The 17,699-nt window shown below is 45.1% G+C and overlaps 1 protein-coding gene across 12 annotated transcripts in view; it reads right to left on the minus strand.

Annotated features, from left to right (window-relative positions):
- The window catches only part of LOC117350768 (sodium/hydrogen exchanger 10-like), a 753,575-nt gene that overhangs the window by 150,462 nt on the left and 585,414 nt on the right, over positions 1-17,699 (minus strand). The window lies entirely within an intron of this gene.

Raw genomic sequence — 17,699 nt, forward strand, 5'->3', positions numbered from 1 at the left:
GTAGTCAAATGCAACAAAACTTTTATTCAGCAAAAAACACACAATTTAACATGGTTCAGTTTTAAAAACAGCACTGTTCCATCTAATACAATATACTATAAACCTTTTTTAAACCAACATTCTACTGAAATGATCAGTCATTGTTTTCTGCACGCAGATTGCACGATTCAGGCTGTGCATATGACTACTGATGCTGTAAAACTGTCAATTGTCGTGACATCCATTTATCTCCAGATAACAACACAGCGTGTATAAGGACTTCAGTGCGTCCGAGAAGGAAACAATCTCTGCAGGTGTTTCATTAGTCGTGATGACAGCAGCAGTATCTCTGTCCTCATCAGACTCTTGGTTGTCTGCAGTGTCCTTTATGACTGTACAGATATCGGAATTAGTGCTGTCAGATGATGTGGGCACATAGTTGTCAATGGTGACATACAGCTCAAACTCTTGTGGCAAGAGTCCAACTGAGAATTCAATGGATGAAGTGTCAGCTTCATTTGTTTCATCAGATGCATGAATGAAGCTCCACGCCTCCCTTTCCATGTGAAGAGAGTCAAGTACCGTCATTTTTCTTGCAATCTTAGCAGCTCGTGGGCTGGAATCCGTGCTTGCATCAATCACTGCCATCACATATCTTAAGACGAGTGACCTGTAATGACGTTTGAAGTTGGTGATTATCCCCTGGTCCATCAGTTGGATCAAAGATGTCGTGTTTGGTGTCAGAAACACGAGTTTGATGTTGGTTAGTCTTACGTCATTGCTGTGTGCTGCACAGTTATCACACAGCATTAAAATGTACCTCCTACACCAGGGGTGTCCAATGTCGGTCCTCGAGGGCCGCAATCCAGTCGGGTTTTCAGGATTTCCTCAATGAATATGCATTGAAAGCAGTGCATGCAAATAGATCTCATGCATATTCGTTGGGGAAATCCAGAAAACCCGACTGGGCTGCGGCCCTCGAGGACCGACATTGGACACCCCTGTCCTACACCTTCTCATCAGATTGTCAAGCTTCTGTAACCATTCAATCCACAGTGTCGCCGTCATCCATGCGTTTTTGTTGCTTTCATATTCAACAGGCAAGTGTTTTTGAAGCACCAAGGATTTCGATTCTTCCCAATCACCAGTGGCTTGAGCTTTTCACTACCATCCATATTGCAACTGAGCAGTAATGTCAATCATTCTTTTGGCACCTTGAAGCCAACAGTTTTGCTGAGTTTGAAAGCCAATATTCCATCAGGGATAGCACGCCAATACAGGCCCATGACATCGGCATTGAAAACGTCGCATGGTTCATATCCACCAATGACTAATGGCAACACTTCCATGACCCATCTTTCTGCACCAAACTCATCCGTGTCTTGTTTTTCGCCATGCTGCTTCTTAAATTTTATGCCGCTATGAACTTTCCACCTCTCTAACCATCCGTTTGTTGCTTTGAAGTCTTCTACGCCCAGTCTTTGGATAGATGTGCTGCTTTCTCCATCAGCAGAGGCCCACTGATTGGTAGTTGACAACTTCTAGCTTCAGCAAACCATCGCAGCAACGCCTGTTCAATGTCTCTAGCCTTCCCAATTTTTTTCTATTTCCTGGTAGGATTGCTGTTGTTTTGCCAGTCTTTCAATATGGCTTGCTTTTTTTTGTGAATCTAAGAAATCTGGCTAAGATGAACACTAATATTTTGCAATAGAGACCTGACTCTCCCGTTGGTCAAGTCTCTTTAAGGCATCGACACATTCAGCCAAAGACAATGACTTTTGACCAGTGTGTTAGACACATTCAGCCAAAGACAAAGATTTTTCTCTGAAGGGATGCCATTCTAAAATAGGGCTTAGGAAAATAAATCAGTGTGCCAATCTCGCCCTGTTTTAGAATGGCATCCCTTCATTTCTCCTCGCGACGCCATAATGCAGTTCTAAAAGTTCAAACTTCTGGCCAGGCCTAGGCTGCTGATCCGAAACACGTGGCTCATCCATGTGAGAACCTGATTGCTTTTAACCGGAGTGAACGTAACGTGACATATAACCTATAACATCAGTGCGCATAAGCGGATTGTGTTCTGATCAGAATTACAATTATTTGGAGTTTACGTCCATTGACTTTAATGTAAAAAAACAACAAAAAAACGGGACCATGGTAATAGGCTGTGGATAACCAAAGTGTGCACTTAACTGACGTGCACTTAGGTGAGTCGACTGTACACCTCCATAAAATCCAGGGAGGCCAGGAATTCCCCTGGAGCCACTGCTGCAATGACTGACTGCATGGTCTCATTTGGAAACAGAAAATCTTGAGAGCCATATTCACATGCTGTAGATACACAATAAGCCTCCAATCTTCTGAGCCTTTCTTTGGTACAATAAATTATACAGAGAATCTGCCTGAGCCCGAGAGGTCGCATGGCACCGGCTCTATCGCTTGAATATCCAGTAAGCGCTGAACAACAGCCTGGACTCTGCGTGCCTTTTCTGGGTGTCCGGTCAGAGAATCTATGAACCAATCTGACAGAGGCTTAGCAAATTCCAGCTTCTAACTGCCAGGCATGCAGAAACTCTGAGAGCCGGTCCCCTATCCGCAGAGGGACATTTGGTGTGTGGAAGGTTATGAATGCCTGTAGCCTGTATATCAACCTTGGGAGCTCTGGAAAAATCTCTTCAATGAGGAATGTGCATACTGCCTGGAGCATCTGGAACCATGAAAATCAGAACGTCCCAAACCTCTGGAGGATCTGGATCTATTATCAGGCAGGGTCTTTAGGCGATGGTCCATGACCGAATCCATGAGGTCATCCAGGCCTTTACCAAATAATAACTAAAGTTGCCTTGGAGGTGGAATCACCAGCCCATTGCCTGACCCAGAGCATTTGGAAGGCTGAGATGGAAAACGCGGGAATCCTTGGCCAGCCATCAGAAGCTGAAGAGGAGGCTCCAACATATCAATCTCTAGCGTGGACCGCAACGTAAGATGTCAAAACAGCAGCTTTGATGCCCAAATTGGCTTTTTCAAAAAGTTTCCTGAGGACCACATCCACATGGCAGTCCTGCATATCTTTCAACAAAAATCCCTGTCACTGGGAAGAGATATGCACTTAGTTACTTGTGCCACCAAGGAATTCACCCCAAAAGCTACTGACATTCCTGCGCTAGTGGATATTAATTGTATTTCAAACCCTTATCTTACCTTATGTAATGAGTATAATGTATAATGTATTAGTTATCTACCCAATGTTATTATTTAAAGTTTGTAATGTTTTGTCTCTATTTGACTATATTTTAATATGTTCATCGCTTAGAATTTGATTAAGCGATCAATCAAGAAAAATATTAAACTTGAAACTTGATACAAGCAGGACATAGCCCTAGAACTCTTCAAAGGACCTTTCAGAGAGTCAAAATCATATCCGGATGCCAGGGAAAGGTCTCAGATTGTGAGCACCCACTACAAAGCCAGAGAGAAGAAGAAGTGGATGGAGCACCACCAGGCTAGCCAAGCATTCAATCACCTGCTTCTATGAGGAGGCAGCTGAGCTGGTTGCTCCAGCCCCCTCCAGCAATGCTATGCAGCATGTGGCGCAAGGATGCTCCAAAAGCACTAAATCTGTGTAAACCTGGCATAAATGCACATGAAGAGGCCCCGAGGACTCCATCTCAGCAGTTTTCAAGGCAAAAAACAAAGTTTCTAAGTTATGCATGACAAGTTATGCATGAAGAAAAAAGACCACTAAAATCCAAAATGGCCCCTGGCACCGAATTTGTGCCAAAAACACGATATCTTTAACTTCCCAAACTTGAAAAATGGCAATTTTAGGATTTTTTTGTAGGTAGGGAAAAACTTAGAAACAGAGAAAACCCCTCAATTTAAACTTTCCCAACGTCTCTCACATGCTGTCAGTTCAGAGCTACTCACTGAGACTTTATACACTGGGCTTTCAGCTCTCTTTCAAAGCCAGAAAAAAATTCACTGCTACACTACTGGGAATGCTTTCTCAAAACTGCTCTTTGGGCTGCTGGTCAGATCCCACTGTCTCACGATTCTTCCACCCCTGCAGACCATCAAATGTGCATCAGGACGGGTGGAGGAATGAAAACACAGTCGACATGCTGTGGGACACAGCTGAGCCCCCTAAGCATACCTAACATTCTGCCCTCAACCCCCCATTAACAGAAGATGAGACTACTTCAGGGATTGCCCTGAGCTCTAATGAAAACTATGCAGACAGGCTAATAGGTACCCAAAAAGGGATCGGCCTGTCAGCCACAGACCAAAGCCTGGGAATTCTCAAGCAGGCAGAGCTCCAATCTGCGTGAAACGTGAAAATACCTGCAATGGAGATAAAACTATGTCGAATTTAAAACAATAAAATGAGGAGAGCAGAACACACACAGACTAGAGGGCGCTATACTGATTTGTGAAGTACACTGGATGCAGAGTGAAAAATCCGGAGTGGAATCCTTCTGCAACATGAAAGTATGGGGAAATAACCTGTTGTCCACACTTTTTTGGCTTGCAAGCTACTTTTAAAATGACCAAGTCAAAATGATCTACCAATAAAAAATATTAAAAACACAAAGCACACTGTATGCAGAGAAAATGTTAATTATCATTTGTATTCAGGGTTTTTTTTCCAGAGATTAAGGCAGATGACTTTAAAATATGCAATGTCACCTCAGTAACAACTATACAAAAATAGACAAATATATTCCCTCGCTTTTTATTAAACCTCGATAGCGTTTTTTAGCGCAGGGAACTGCGCTGAATGCCCCTCGCAGCTCCTGACGCTCATAGGCTCCCTGCGCTAAAAACCACTCTCACAGTTTAGTAAAAGGGGGCCATAGTGCAAAATATAGACAGCAGATATAAATTCTCAAAACGGACACATTTTGATCACTAAATTGAAAATAAAATCATTTTTCTACCTTTTTGTCTGGTGATTTCATGAGTCTCTGGTTGCACTTCCTTTTTCTGACTGTAAATCAAATATTTTTTTCTTTCTGCCCCCCCCCCCCTCTTTTCTTTCTGTCTCTCTTTCTTTCTCTCTCACCCTGCACCCCTCTTTATTTCTGTCTTTCTTTCTCCCCCTGCCCCCCTCTTTCTTTCTCTCCCCCGCCTGCCTTTCTTTCTCTCTCCCCCTGCCCCCCTCTTTCTTTCTTTCTCCCTATGCCTTTCTTTCTCTCTCCCCTGCCCCTCCCAAGCCATCATGCCAATTTCTTCACTTCCCTGATTCTTTCTTTCTCCCTGCCCCACCCCCCAAGCCACCACACCGATTTCTCCCTGCTTCCCCGAGCCAGACCTGGCGCCTACAAGCGCCGGGCCCACAAGCCTTCCCCACCGATGTCAATTTTGACATCGGAGAGGAAGTTCCAGGCCAGCTAGGCAGTGATTGGCTGACCTAGAACTTCCTCTCCAACATCTGAAGTGATCCCTTAGAAAACAAGAAAGTTCCAATGATGTGTTAGTAAAATCAGTTGTGCCCTGAAAATAATCATTGATATGGCGCATACCACAGTAAGATAACGAAAGTTACGCAAATCCAAACCCCCTTTGTAAAGAGGGTGTGCCACTTGTAGATAGGGAAGCATGCACGATGACTCCTCCACAAAAAGTGTTGAATGGAATGAATATATTTGGCCTCATCACGATGTAACAGATTCAGAGAAAGTACCTGGAAAACATAGAGCCAGGAGGGAATCACAATCATATTAAGTAAAGCAATGTGATCTAAAAGAGAAAGGGGAAAGGCCTAGCACAGGCACAGCTTAGCGGACAAATCTTAAAACAGAACTAGGCTACTTGCAAGCAACATCAAGCGAGAAATTGAGAAGTTTTTAAACTAAGAAGAAGGGGAAAACTGACAGTCGACAAAGAGTCGATGGTTCGGGAAACGATATATCCAGAGGATACCATGCCGAATCATAGGCGAGATAGAAATCCTAACAGATCAAACGGGATGTAAGCAAGGGAGACAGAAGAAGGAAGAAAATGCAAGAAAGTAACAAGCCGCAAACTTAAGTATATCTACACAAATGCAAGGAGCCTACAGAATAAAATGAGGGAATTGGAAGCTATGGCACAAAAAGATAACCTGGACATCATTGGCATCATAGAAACATGGTGGAACGAGGACAACGTCTGGGACACTGTACTACCGGGATACAAGCTATACCGCAGAGACAGAGTAGGACGAAAAGGTGGGAGGTATTGCCCTATACATAAAAGAGGGAACCGGAAATTAACAAGAAGGTTTGGATAGATTCCTAGAAGAAAAAGGGATTGGGGGGTATAGATAGGTATAGACCATTGCTCAGACAATGGGCCTGATGGGCCGCCGCGGGAGCGGACCGCTGAGCAGGATGGACCTATGGTCTGCCTCAGCGGAGGCAACTTCTTATGTTCTTATGTTCTTAGAGTCTCTATGGGCTAAAATACCGGGAACAAATGGAACAGATATGAAGATCGGCATCTACTACCGACCCCCAGGGCAGTCCGAAAAGACTGATGAAGAAATGATGGACGAGATTAAACAAGAATGCAAGGGAGGCAACGCAGTTATCATGGGCAACTTCAATTATCCGTGGATAGATTGGAACCTAGGCAACTCCAGCTGCAGTAGAGAGATTAAGTTCCTGGATGCTGTAGGCGATTGCTTCCTGGAATAACTTGTCATGGAAAATACGAGAGGAAATGCAATTCTAGACTTAATTATAAATGGACTATGAGGACTGGCACAAGGTATAGAAATAGAAGGGATGCTGGGAAACAGTGATCACAACATGATCCACTTCAATCTAGACACAAGAACAAAAATCGATCCAGAACGACGGCCACGGCACTGAACTTCCGAAAAGGGAACTACGAAGGGATGAGAGTCATGGTGAGGAAGAAGATTAGGAAGAGAATAAGCACTGTAAATACACTAGACAAGCATGGTCCCCCTTTTTAAGGACACAGTCACAGAGGTGCAAAATTTATATATACTGTGTATAAACAAGGGTCCCAAGAGGAAGAAGAACAAGGAACCGGCGTGGCTCACTGTAGCAGTGAAGGAAGCAATCAGATACAAGAAGACTTCGCTTAAGGCAGGGGTGTCCAATGTCGGTCCTCGAGGGCCGCAGTCCAGTCGGGTTTTCAGGATTTCCCCAATGAATATGCATGAGATCGATGTGCTTGCACTGCTTTCAATGCATATTCATTAGGGGAATCCTGAAAACCCGACTGGACTGCGGCCCTCGAGGACCCACATTGGACACCCCTGGTTTAAGGAATGGAAAAGGACATAAATGGAAGAAAACTGGAAAAAGCGCAAACAACATCAAAGCAAGTGCCATAAAGCGCTAAGAGGGGCCAAAAGGGACTATGAAGAAAAAATAGCCAAGGAGGCCAAAAACTTTAAGCCGTTTTTTCGATATATTAAGGGGAAACAACCTGCGAAGGAAGCGATGAACAGGGAATAAAGATGAACAGGGAATAAAGGGAGGACAAAGCCATCGCCGACAAACTGAACACATTTTTTGCGTCTGTATTTACCGAAGAGAATATATCCAATATACCGGAAGCCGACAAGCTATACACAGGAAAGGAAGACAGGAAACCGACAGGGACAATGGTCAGTCTAGAAGAGGTATGCAGACAGATTGATAGGCTTAAAAACGATAAATCCCCGGGACCGGATGGCATCCACTCGAGGGTAATCAAGGAACTGAAAAGGGTTATAGCTGAACTTCTCCAACTAATAGCCAATCTGTCGATCAAATCAGGAAAGATTCTGGAAGACTCGAAAGTGGCAAATGTTACGCCAATCTTCAAGAAAGGTTCGAAGGGAGATCCAGGGAACTACAGACCAGCGACTCTGACTTCGGTACCGCGAAAGAAGGTAGAAGTGCTGATAAAGGACCGCATCATCCATTACCTTGATGGACACAAACTGATGAGGACTAGCCAGCACAGCTTCAGCAAAGAAAGATCTTGCTTGACAAACTTATTGCACTTCTTCGAAGGAGTAAATGGGCAGATAGACAAAGGTGACCCAGTCGACATCGTATATCTAGATTTTCAGAAGGTATGTGACAAGGTTCCGCATGAACGCCTACTTCGGAAAATTGCGAGCCATGAAATCGAGGGTGATATACTCACGTAGATTAAAAACTGGTTGGCGGATAGGAAACAGAGAGTGGGGGTAAATGGACAATACTTGGACTGGAAAAGCGTCACGAGTGGAGTGCTGAAGAGTTCAGTGCTCAGGCATGTGCTCTTCAACATATTTATAAATGACCTAGAACTTGGCACTACGAGTGAGGTGATTAAATTTGTAGATGATACAAAGTTATTCAGAGTAGTGAGGACACAGAAGGATTGCGAAGACCTACAAAGAGACATAAATATGCTCGAGGAATGGGCCGCGAAATAGCAAATGAGGTTCAACATGGATAAGTGCAAGGTGATGCATGTTGGTAACAAAAATCATATGCACGAATACAGGATGTCTGGTGCTATACTCGGAGAGAGCCTCCAGGAAAGAGACTTGGGAGTACTTGTAGACAAGTCAATGAAACCATCCGCGTAATGTGCAGCAGCAGAGAAAAGAGCAAACAGAATGGTAGGAATGATTAAGAAGGGGATCACAAACAGATCTGAAAAGGTTATCATGCCATTAAATCGGGCCATGGTACAGCCCCCACCTGGAATACTGCATCCAACACTGGTCGCCGTACATGAAAAAGGACATACTACTACTCAAAAGGGTCCAGAGAAGAGCAACAAAAATGGTTAAGGGACTGGGGGAGTTGCTGTATAATGAGAAGCTAGAGAAACTGGGCCTCTTCTCCCTTGAGAAGAGAAGACTAAGAGGGGACATGATCGAAACATTCAAGATATTGAAGGGAATTGACTTAGTAGAGAAAGAGAGACTGCTCACCCTCTCCAAGGTGAAGAGAATGAGAGGGCACTCGCTAAAGTTAGAAGGAAAAAAATTCCGTACAAATGTAAGGAAGTTCTTCTTCACCGAGAGAGTGGTAGAAATTTGGAATGCTCTTCCGGAGGCTGTTATAGGGAAAAGCACCCTTCAGGGATTCAAGACAAGGAATAAGTTCCTACTGAAACAGAACATACGCAAGTAAGGCTAGACTCCAATAGGGCACTGGTCTTTGACCTAAGGGCCACCGCGTGAGCGGACTACTGGGCATGATGGACCACTGGTCTGACCGGGCAGCAGCAATTCTTATGTTCTTGTAGCATATAAAGTAGAATGATCAGTAAGGATAAACACATTGAGGTACTTCAAAGAAACTGCAGCCCACTGTAGGGAGAAGACATCTCCCCACTGATTATGGATAGAAGGGTGGGATGGCAAGGCAACCAATTTATCAAGATTAATAACTAGACCAGAATAGAACCCATATTCAGCTAATAGATCCAGAGTCACCGGAAGAAAGTGAGCAGGGTTCTTGAGAATGAGCATTAAATCGTCAGCGAATGCCAAAGTTTTAAGTTTCAGCCCAGCTAGACACAGCCCTCCCACCTCCTCAAACTGCCTCAGAGCACACAACAGAGGCTAAAGAGTGAGAATAAAAAGAAATGGGGACAAGGGCCAGCCTTGATACGTACCCTGTCGAATCGGAAAATTCTCCGAATGAGTCCCATTTACCAACAACGAAGCCATGGGGTTCGCATACAGCAAACCAAGCGCTGCATGAAAAAAACCCAAAGACACCGATATAATCCAACTTTTGATAAAGCACAGTTACTTACCGAAACAGGTGTTATCCAGGGACAGCAGGCAGCTATTCTCACATATGGGTGATGGAGCCAGGATACGCCTTACAAGCAGACTTGCTTGAAGAAACTCAAAGTTTCGAGTCTCCTGCACCGCACATGCATGAGTGCCTTCCCACCCAGCGCAGGGCTGGCCAGAGAAGCCAACAGAGAAGCCAACCAGGGGAGGTGGGTGGGTTGTGAGAATAGCTGCCTGCTGTCCCTGGATAACACCTGTTATGGTAAGTAACTATCCCAGGACAAGCAGGCAGGTATTCTCACTTATGGGTGACCTCCAAGCTAACCAAAATGGGATGGTGGGAGTGTTGGCAATTTAGGAGAATACATTTTGTAATACTGTTTGGCCAAACTGTCCATCCTGTCTGGAGAAAGTATCCAGACAATAGTGAGAAGTGATGGTATGAACCGAGGACCAAGTAGCAGCTCTATAAATTTCCTCAATAGGTATAGATCTGAGGAAAGCTACTGAAGCTGCCATAGCTCTAACCTTATGGGCTGTGACTTTACTGTGAAGGGGTAATCCAGCCTGGGCATAGCAGAACGAGATACAAGCCGCCATCCAGTTGGAGATGGTACGCTTAGAAATAGGATGTCCCAACTTGTTTGGATCAAAGGAGACAAAAAGTTGAGGAGCAGTTCTGTGTGGTTTGGTGCATTCCAAATAGAAGGCCAAAACACGTTTACAGTCCAGAGTATGAAGAGCAACTTCTCCAGGATGAGAATGTGGCTTTGGAAAGAATACTGGAAGAACAATGGATTTGTTGAGATGAAATTCTGATACCACTTTAGGGAGGAATTTAGGATGATTACGTATAACCACCTTGTCATGATGGAACACCATAAAAGGTGGATCAGCAACTAAAGCTTATAGCTCACTACCTCGTCAAGCAGAAGTGAGAGCTATGAGGAACACCACCTTCCATATGAGATACTTCAGATGAGCCTTGTCAATTGGTTCAAATGGAGACTTCATCAGTTGAGCAAGAACAATATTAAGGTCCCAAACCACAGGAGGCGGTTTGAGAGGAGGTTTGACAATGAAAAGTCCTTTCATGAATTTGGAAACCACCGAATGAGCAGAGAGTGGTTTCCCTTCAATAGGCTGATGGAAAGCTGCAATTGCACTGAGATAGACTCAGATTGATGTAGACTTGAGGTCAGAATTGGATAAGTGCAAAAGGTAATCCAAAACAGAAGATAAGGAAGAATGCTGGGGCTCCTTATGATGAGAAAAACACCAGGTAGAAAATCTAGTCCACTTTTGGTGATAGCATTGTCTAGTGGTAGGATTCCTAGAAGCTTCTAAAACATCTCTTAAAGATTGAGAAAACTAAAGAGGAATTATGTTGAGAGGTACCAAGCTGTCAGGTGTAGAGACTGCAGGTTGGGATGAAGCAGAGACCCTTGACTCTATGTAAGCAGAGAAGGAAAAACTGGTAGAAGGTATGGCCCCCTGCTGCTGAGTTGAAGTAGAAGGGAGTACCGAGGTTGTCTCAGCCACCGAGGAGCATTTAGAATCATGGTGGCATTATCGTTCTTCAACTTGACCAGAGTCTTGAGAATAAGAGGAAATGAAGGGAATGCATATAGGAAGAGATTCGTCCATTCCAGAAGAAAAGCATCTGCCGCGAGGCGATGAGGAGAGTATATCCTGGAGCAGAACTGAGGCAATTTGTAGTTGTGGGGAGCTGCAAAGAGGCCTATCTGAGGCGTTCCCCAATGTGAAAAAATGTGATGAAGAGGCAAGAAATGGAGAGTCCATTCGTGAGGTTGCAGAAGACGACTCAAGTTGTCCGCTAAGCAATTCTTCGCCCCTTGAATGTAGACAGCTTTGAGGAAGGTGTTGTGGCAGATTGCCCATTCCCAAACCTTCAGAGCTGCTTGACAAAGGGAGGCAGATCCCGTCCCTTCCTGTTTGTTGACATAATACATGGCAACTCCGACTGGGAGAAAGTGACTAGTGGTGTACCCCAGGGCTCGGTACTTGGGCCGATCCTTTTTAATATTTATATCAATGACCTGGAAAACGGAACATCCAGTGAGATCATCAAGTTTGCAGATGACACAAATATCTTTAAATACAACTGCTTTTACATACAAGCAGCAGCGAGACCTACCGCAACCACCAAGAGCCCACAGACCCGATCCTGCCAGGAGTGTGAACTCCTCCCCCTGCAGTCCATTGGAGAGATCAATCTGCCTGCTTTTAAATATCAGCAGCAGTGGAGATCAACTGCTTTTACACCTAAGCAGCAACGAGACCAGCCACAACCACCGAGAGCACACAGACCCGATCCTACCAAGAGTGTGAACTCTTCCCCCCATGCAATCCGCTAAGAAGATCGACTGTCGGCTCCGGGCGGCTTTCCCGCAGAGGAGAGAATCCTGCATTCACCGTGGGCCTCATCTGGGGCAGCCTCCTTGGAGCGGCTGGGGCACGGGCAGTGTGTCTGGGAGGGAATGCATGGATGGGAGAACATCGCAGGGGAAGAGACATAGGCATCCTGGGACTGTCTGCCAAGTCTCTTCCCTGAAGAAGCCCTTTCTGGAAACGTCAATCGCTCCTCCTAAACTTACTTGCTCCACTTCATCACTGACGCTGAAACCGTGGATTGAAGACAAAGTTTTATTTTATTTTTCTTTCCAGCTTATGATTTATCTTTAATCTTATCTATTGTTTTACCTTTTGTCTTTGTTTTGTTCTATTTCTATCATTTAAATTTCTCCAGAATTCTACTGTTCAACGGCTCCCCCTTCTGCTTCTATTCCTTTCTCTCCTCTCTTCTACCTTCCAAAGTATTTAGATCAATGCTGTCTTGTTAAAATGTTTATTTTATTTTTATTTTTCCTCTAACTCTACTTTTCACTTCTCTATTACCCTCCAGGTACTTTAGTTAGATTGTGAGCCTTCGGGACAGTAAGGGAATTTTTCAAGTACCTTTCTTATTTCTAATCTTAAAGTATATTTTCTGTAAACCGCTTAGAACCTAACGGATGTAGCGGTATATAAGAAATAAATTACATTACAAAACTCTGCAGGGCAATCAGATCGCAGGAGGACAGTGAGGAACTCCAGAGCGATTTGTGTCGGTTAGAAAAATGGGCGGAGAAATGGCAGATGAAGTTCAACGTGGAGAAATGCAAGGTAATGCATTTAGGCAGTAAAAATAAGGAATACGAGTACAAAATGACAGGTGCAACTCTGGGAAAAAGTGAACAAGAAAGGGATCTGGGTGTACTGATAGATAGGACCCTGAAGCCGTCGGCACAATGCGCGGCAGCGGCAAATAAGGCAAATAGAATGTTGGGCATGATAAAGAAAGGAATCTCGAGTAGATCGGAGAAAGTTATAATGCCACTTTATAGGGCAATGGTCAGACCCCACTTGGAATACTGCGTCCAACATTGGTCTCCCTACCTAAAGAAGGATATAAAACTGCTGGAGAGGGTGCAGAGACGAGCAACTAAACTAGTGAAGGGTATGGAGAAACTGGAATATGAGAATCGACTTAAAACACTGGGATTGTTCTCCCTTGAGAAAAGGAGACTGCGTGGGGATATGATCGAGACCTTCAAAATACTGAAAGGAATCAACAAAATAGAGCAGAGAAGATTATTTACATTGTCAAATTTGACACGGACAAAAGGACATGAAATGAAGCTAAGGGGGGGCAAGTTCAGGACTAATATCAGGAAGTTCTGCTTCACACAGAGAGTGGTTGACATCTGGAATACTCTCCCAGGGGAGATTATTGCGGAATCGACAGTCCTAGGCTTCAAAAGCAAACTAGATGCATATCTCCTTGAGAGAGGCATATAAAGATATGGTTGGCTATAAAATAAGCCAGGTGTATACCTAGCAGGGCCTCCGCGTGTGCGGATCGCCGGACTTGATGGACCGAAGGTCTGATCCGGAGATGGCGCTTCTTATGTTCTTAACTTGGTTGTCCGTCCGAATGAGGACTACTTGGTCGTGAAGAAGATGCTGAAAAGCGTTGAGAGCATTGAGGATCGCTCTGAGTTCCAACAGATTGATATGACACTGACGATCCTTACTGGTCCAGTGGCCTTGAGTACAGAGACCATCAAGATGAGCACCCCAAGCGTAGGTCGAAGAGTCTGTCGTGAGGACCTTCTGATGAGGGGGCAGTTGAAAAAGTAAGCCTCTGGAAAGATTGGAAGAAAGCATCCACCAATGGAGAGACTGCTTCAATGAAGGAGTGACTGAGATGTGTCGAGAAGAGGGTCGCAAACCTCCGTCCATTGAGTTGCCAAGGTCCACTGAGGAATTCTGAGGTGAAGTCTGGCAAAAGGAGTCATGTGTACAGTGGAGGGCATGTGACCCAGAAGTACCATCATGTGTCTCGCTGAGATGGAAGAGCGGGAAGACACTGTATGACAGAGTTGAAGAAGAGCTTCCAGTCATTGTTGTGGAAGGAATGCTCTGAGTTGCATAGTGTCTAGAACAGCTCCAATGAACTGGAGATTCTGTGAAGGCTGAAGTTGAGATTTGGGAAAATTGATCTCGAATCCCAAACTTTGTAGGAATCAGATAGTCTGTTGGGTCGCTACAAGAACCCCTTGAGATGTGGAATCTTTGATGAGCCTGTCGTCGAGGTAGGGAAATACCTGAACACCATGATTCCTTAGAGCTGCTGCTACCACTACTAGGCACTTGGTGAACACTCTGGGAGACGAGGCCAGGCCGTATGGTAGTATCTGTATTGATAATGCAGATTCCCCACCCGAAATCTGAGGTACTGATGGGAGGCCGGATGAATGGGAATATGAGTGTAGGCCTCCTTGATATCCAGAGAGCATAACCAGTTGTTCTGCTCGAGAAGGGGATAAAGGGATGCTAGGGACAACATTCAAAACTTTTCTTTGACTAGAAATTTGTTGAGAGCCCCGAGATCCAGAATGGGCACAAATCGCCCGTCTTCTTCGGAACAAGGAAGTAACGGGAGTAAAACCCCCTGTTCTGCTGCTCCAAAGGGACTGGTTCGATGGCATGGAGACGAAGCAGAGTTTGAGCTTCCTGAAGAAGAAGGGCGGTCTGGGAAGGATTGGAAGGATACTCTCTTGGAGGAAGCTCTGGTGGTACCTGAGTGAAATGAAGAGAGTATCATTCCCTGATGATGGTGAACATCCAGAGGTCAGATGTAATAATCATCCATCGGTGGTAAAAATGATGGAGACGACTTCCTATAGGGGGAAGAGAAGACAGAGTCAGAACGGTGGAGGTTATGCTCTGTTTTAAACAGTCAATAAAGCTGACCAGCCTTAGGTGTAACAGAAGGCTGAGGTATTTGCTGCTTCTGAGGCTGCTGTTTCTTAAGAGGAGGGCGAGTATAAGGAGCCTTCTTTGGAGCAAAACGCCGTTGATAGATAAGAGCAGGGCATGTAGGTTTGGCAAGAGCTGGCTTTGGCTTAGGTCTGACAACAGAAGCAAAAGATTTTTCATGGTCAGACAATTTCTTGGTGGTTGCCTCGATAGATTCATCAAAGAGGTCATTGCCCTCACAAAGAATATTAGCTAGGCGGTCTTGAAGATTAGTGTCCATGTCAATGGTACAGAGCCAGGCAAGACGACACATAGCACAGAGCAAGCAGCTGCTTGAGCAGACAACTCGAAGGCATCATAAGATGACTGGAGAAGATGCAGGCGGAGTTGAGATAAAGAAGCAATGACTTCTTGAAATTCAAAATGCATTTCAGTATCCAAATAATTCAGAAACTTTGGAAGTAGAGAAATGAGGAACTCAAAATAAGTAATAAAATGAAAATTATAATTGAGGACTTTAGAGGACATCATAGCATTCTGGTAGATGAGACGTCCAAACTTGTCCATAGTTTTGCCTTCCCTGCCAGGAGGAACGGTGGCATAAACCTTGGAAGGGTGAGACCTCTTCAAGGACGACTCGACAAGCAGGGATTGATGAGATAACTGTGAGTTGTCAAAGCCCTTGCGATGTACAGTTTTATACCTAGAGTCCAACTTTCCTGGAACAGCTGGTATGGTATAAGGTGTTTCCAGGAATCGACCAAAACTCTGATTGAAAAACTTATGAAGAGGAAGCTTGAGTGACTCTGCCGGAGGTTGAGGAAGTTGCATGACTTCGAGATAGTCCTTAGAGTATTTAGAGCCAGTATCTAATTGAAGATCCAAGTCCACAGCCATCTGACGAAGGAAAGATGAGAAAGATAGTTGATCAGCCAATGCTTTTCCTCGAGAAGGACTCGAGGACGTCGAGGCAGCATGGATCGAGGATGATGCTTCGGCATGAAAAAAGGTTATCAGAAGAGTATGGAGACTTGGACGAAGCCATCGAAACCGCTGGATTCTCAACGTTCAGCATCGGAGACCTCGATCGAGGAGTCGGTGTCAAAGGAGGAAGATATTGAGGCTTAGTCGAAGAAGGTTGTTCTTTAGAAGAAGCATGCCTGGAAGAATGCCTCGATGAAGGCCTCGATCGGCGATGAGAACTGTGCCTAGAAGCAGATCTCGAGGATCGAGGAGACTTCGCCTCGGAGACAGAAGCAGTCGATGCCATCAAAGAATGGTTAGGACTGGAGGCTGTAGATCGAAACTCCAGAGGCTTGGAGGAGCAACCTCGATGCACTCTCAAAGACTCTGCTCCTTGTATAGAGTGTGAGGATTCCTGCCGAAGCACTTGCAAAGATTCTACTCCTTGCTTTACGTGCTTGGATGCCAGATTAGACACTCACAGAGACTCTGCTCCCTGCAAAGAGTGTGAAAGATCAGCCTGAGACAGGGGAAGCGGCTCGACCTTACGGGAGTCTGCTGAATGCCCAGGCTGGATAAGAGGAAGAAGCTTCGGTCCCATATTAGTAAGGAACTGAATGAATTGCTTCTTCAACATGGTCTGGGAAGAAGCCGGCAAGGATGGATCCGCGTCTGAAACCGGACCACCTGCTTTGGCTGAAGGTTCCTTCGAGGTAGTGTGATTGTGCTTCGTCTTGGAAGGCTTAGGCACTTTAATCACTACCGCTGGAACCAACTGCTGAGCTATCTGACCTGAGGAAACAGGGGAAGATACAGCAGATGTCGTCGAAGAAAGAGCCGCTGCAAATGATGAAGGTCTGATGAGGCTTGAGGTGGAAGCAAGAGGAGCAGAGGAACCTTGGTAGGAGTCGAGACCGAGGTCGCCTTCGAAGTCGAGGGATCAGTAGAAGACTCCATCGCGAAGAGCTTGTCCACCAAAATACAACGACTCTTGAAAGCTCGAGGCTGAAATGTTTGACAAGGCAGGCACGACATGCTTGTGAGGCGTCCGCATCCGGGCTCCGTCGATGACGTCACCCATATGTGAGAATACCTGCCTGCTTGTCCTGGGATAAAGATATGACCACGAGACATTATCAAATGCCTTGGCCAAGCTCACAAATAATGTTGGAACCTCTGCATGTTGTGCATGAGTTAGGGCAAGCAAGATCTTACAAACGTTCAATACCAACTGCTGCCCCAGGACAAAGCCCCCCATGGATCAGAGTGGGGATGTAGGGAAGAAGTCTACGAGATAAAAGCTTAAGATCAACATTGATCAGCGAAATTGGCCGATAAGAGCTGGGGAGATCAGCTGCTTTACCCGGCTTGAGAAGAAGAGCTAAACTAAACTAAACTTTAGGTTTGTACACCGCGCCATCTCCGCAAGCTTAGAGCTCGGCACGGTTTACAGAGTTAGGATAGAAAGGAACTCCAATGAAGGATTATAGGATAGGAACTAAGAGGGTATAGAGGGGCCAGGGTACCAGAGAGGGGGAGGTTTTACATTTTTGAAAAGAGCCAAGTTTTTAGGTGTTTGCGGAAAAGTTGGAGGGAGCTTGAATTTCTGAGCGGGGATGTAAGATTGTTCCAGAGTTCTGTGGTTCTAAAGGGGAGGGATGTTCCTAGTTTTCCTGCACGGGAT

Source organism: Geotrypetes seraphini, chromosome 16 (assembly GCF_902459505.1).
Source record: "Geotrypetes seraphini chromosome 16, aGeoSer1.1, whole genome shotgun sequence".
NCBI classification, from domain to species: Eukaryota; Metazoa; Chordata; class Amphibia; order Gymnophiona; family Dermophiidae; genus Geotrypetes; species Geotrypetes seraphini.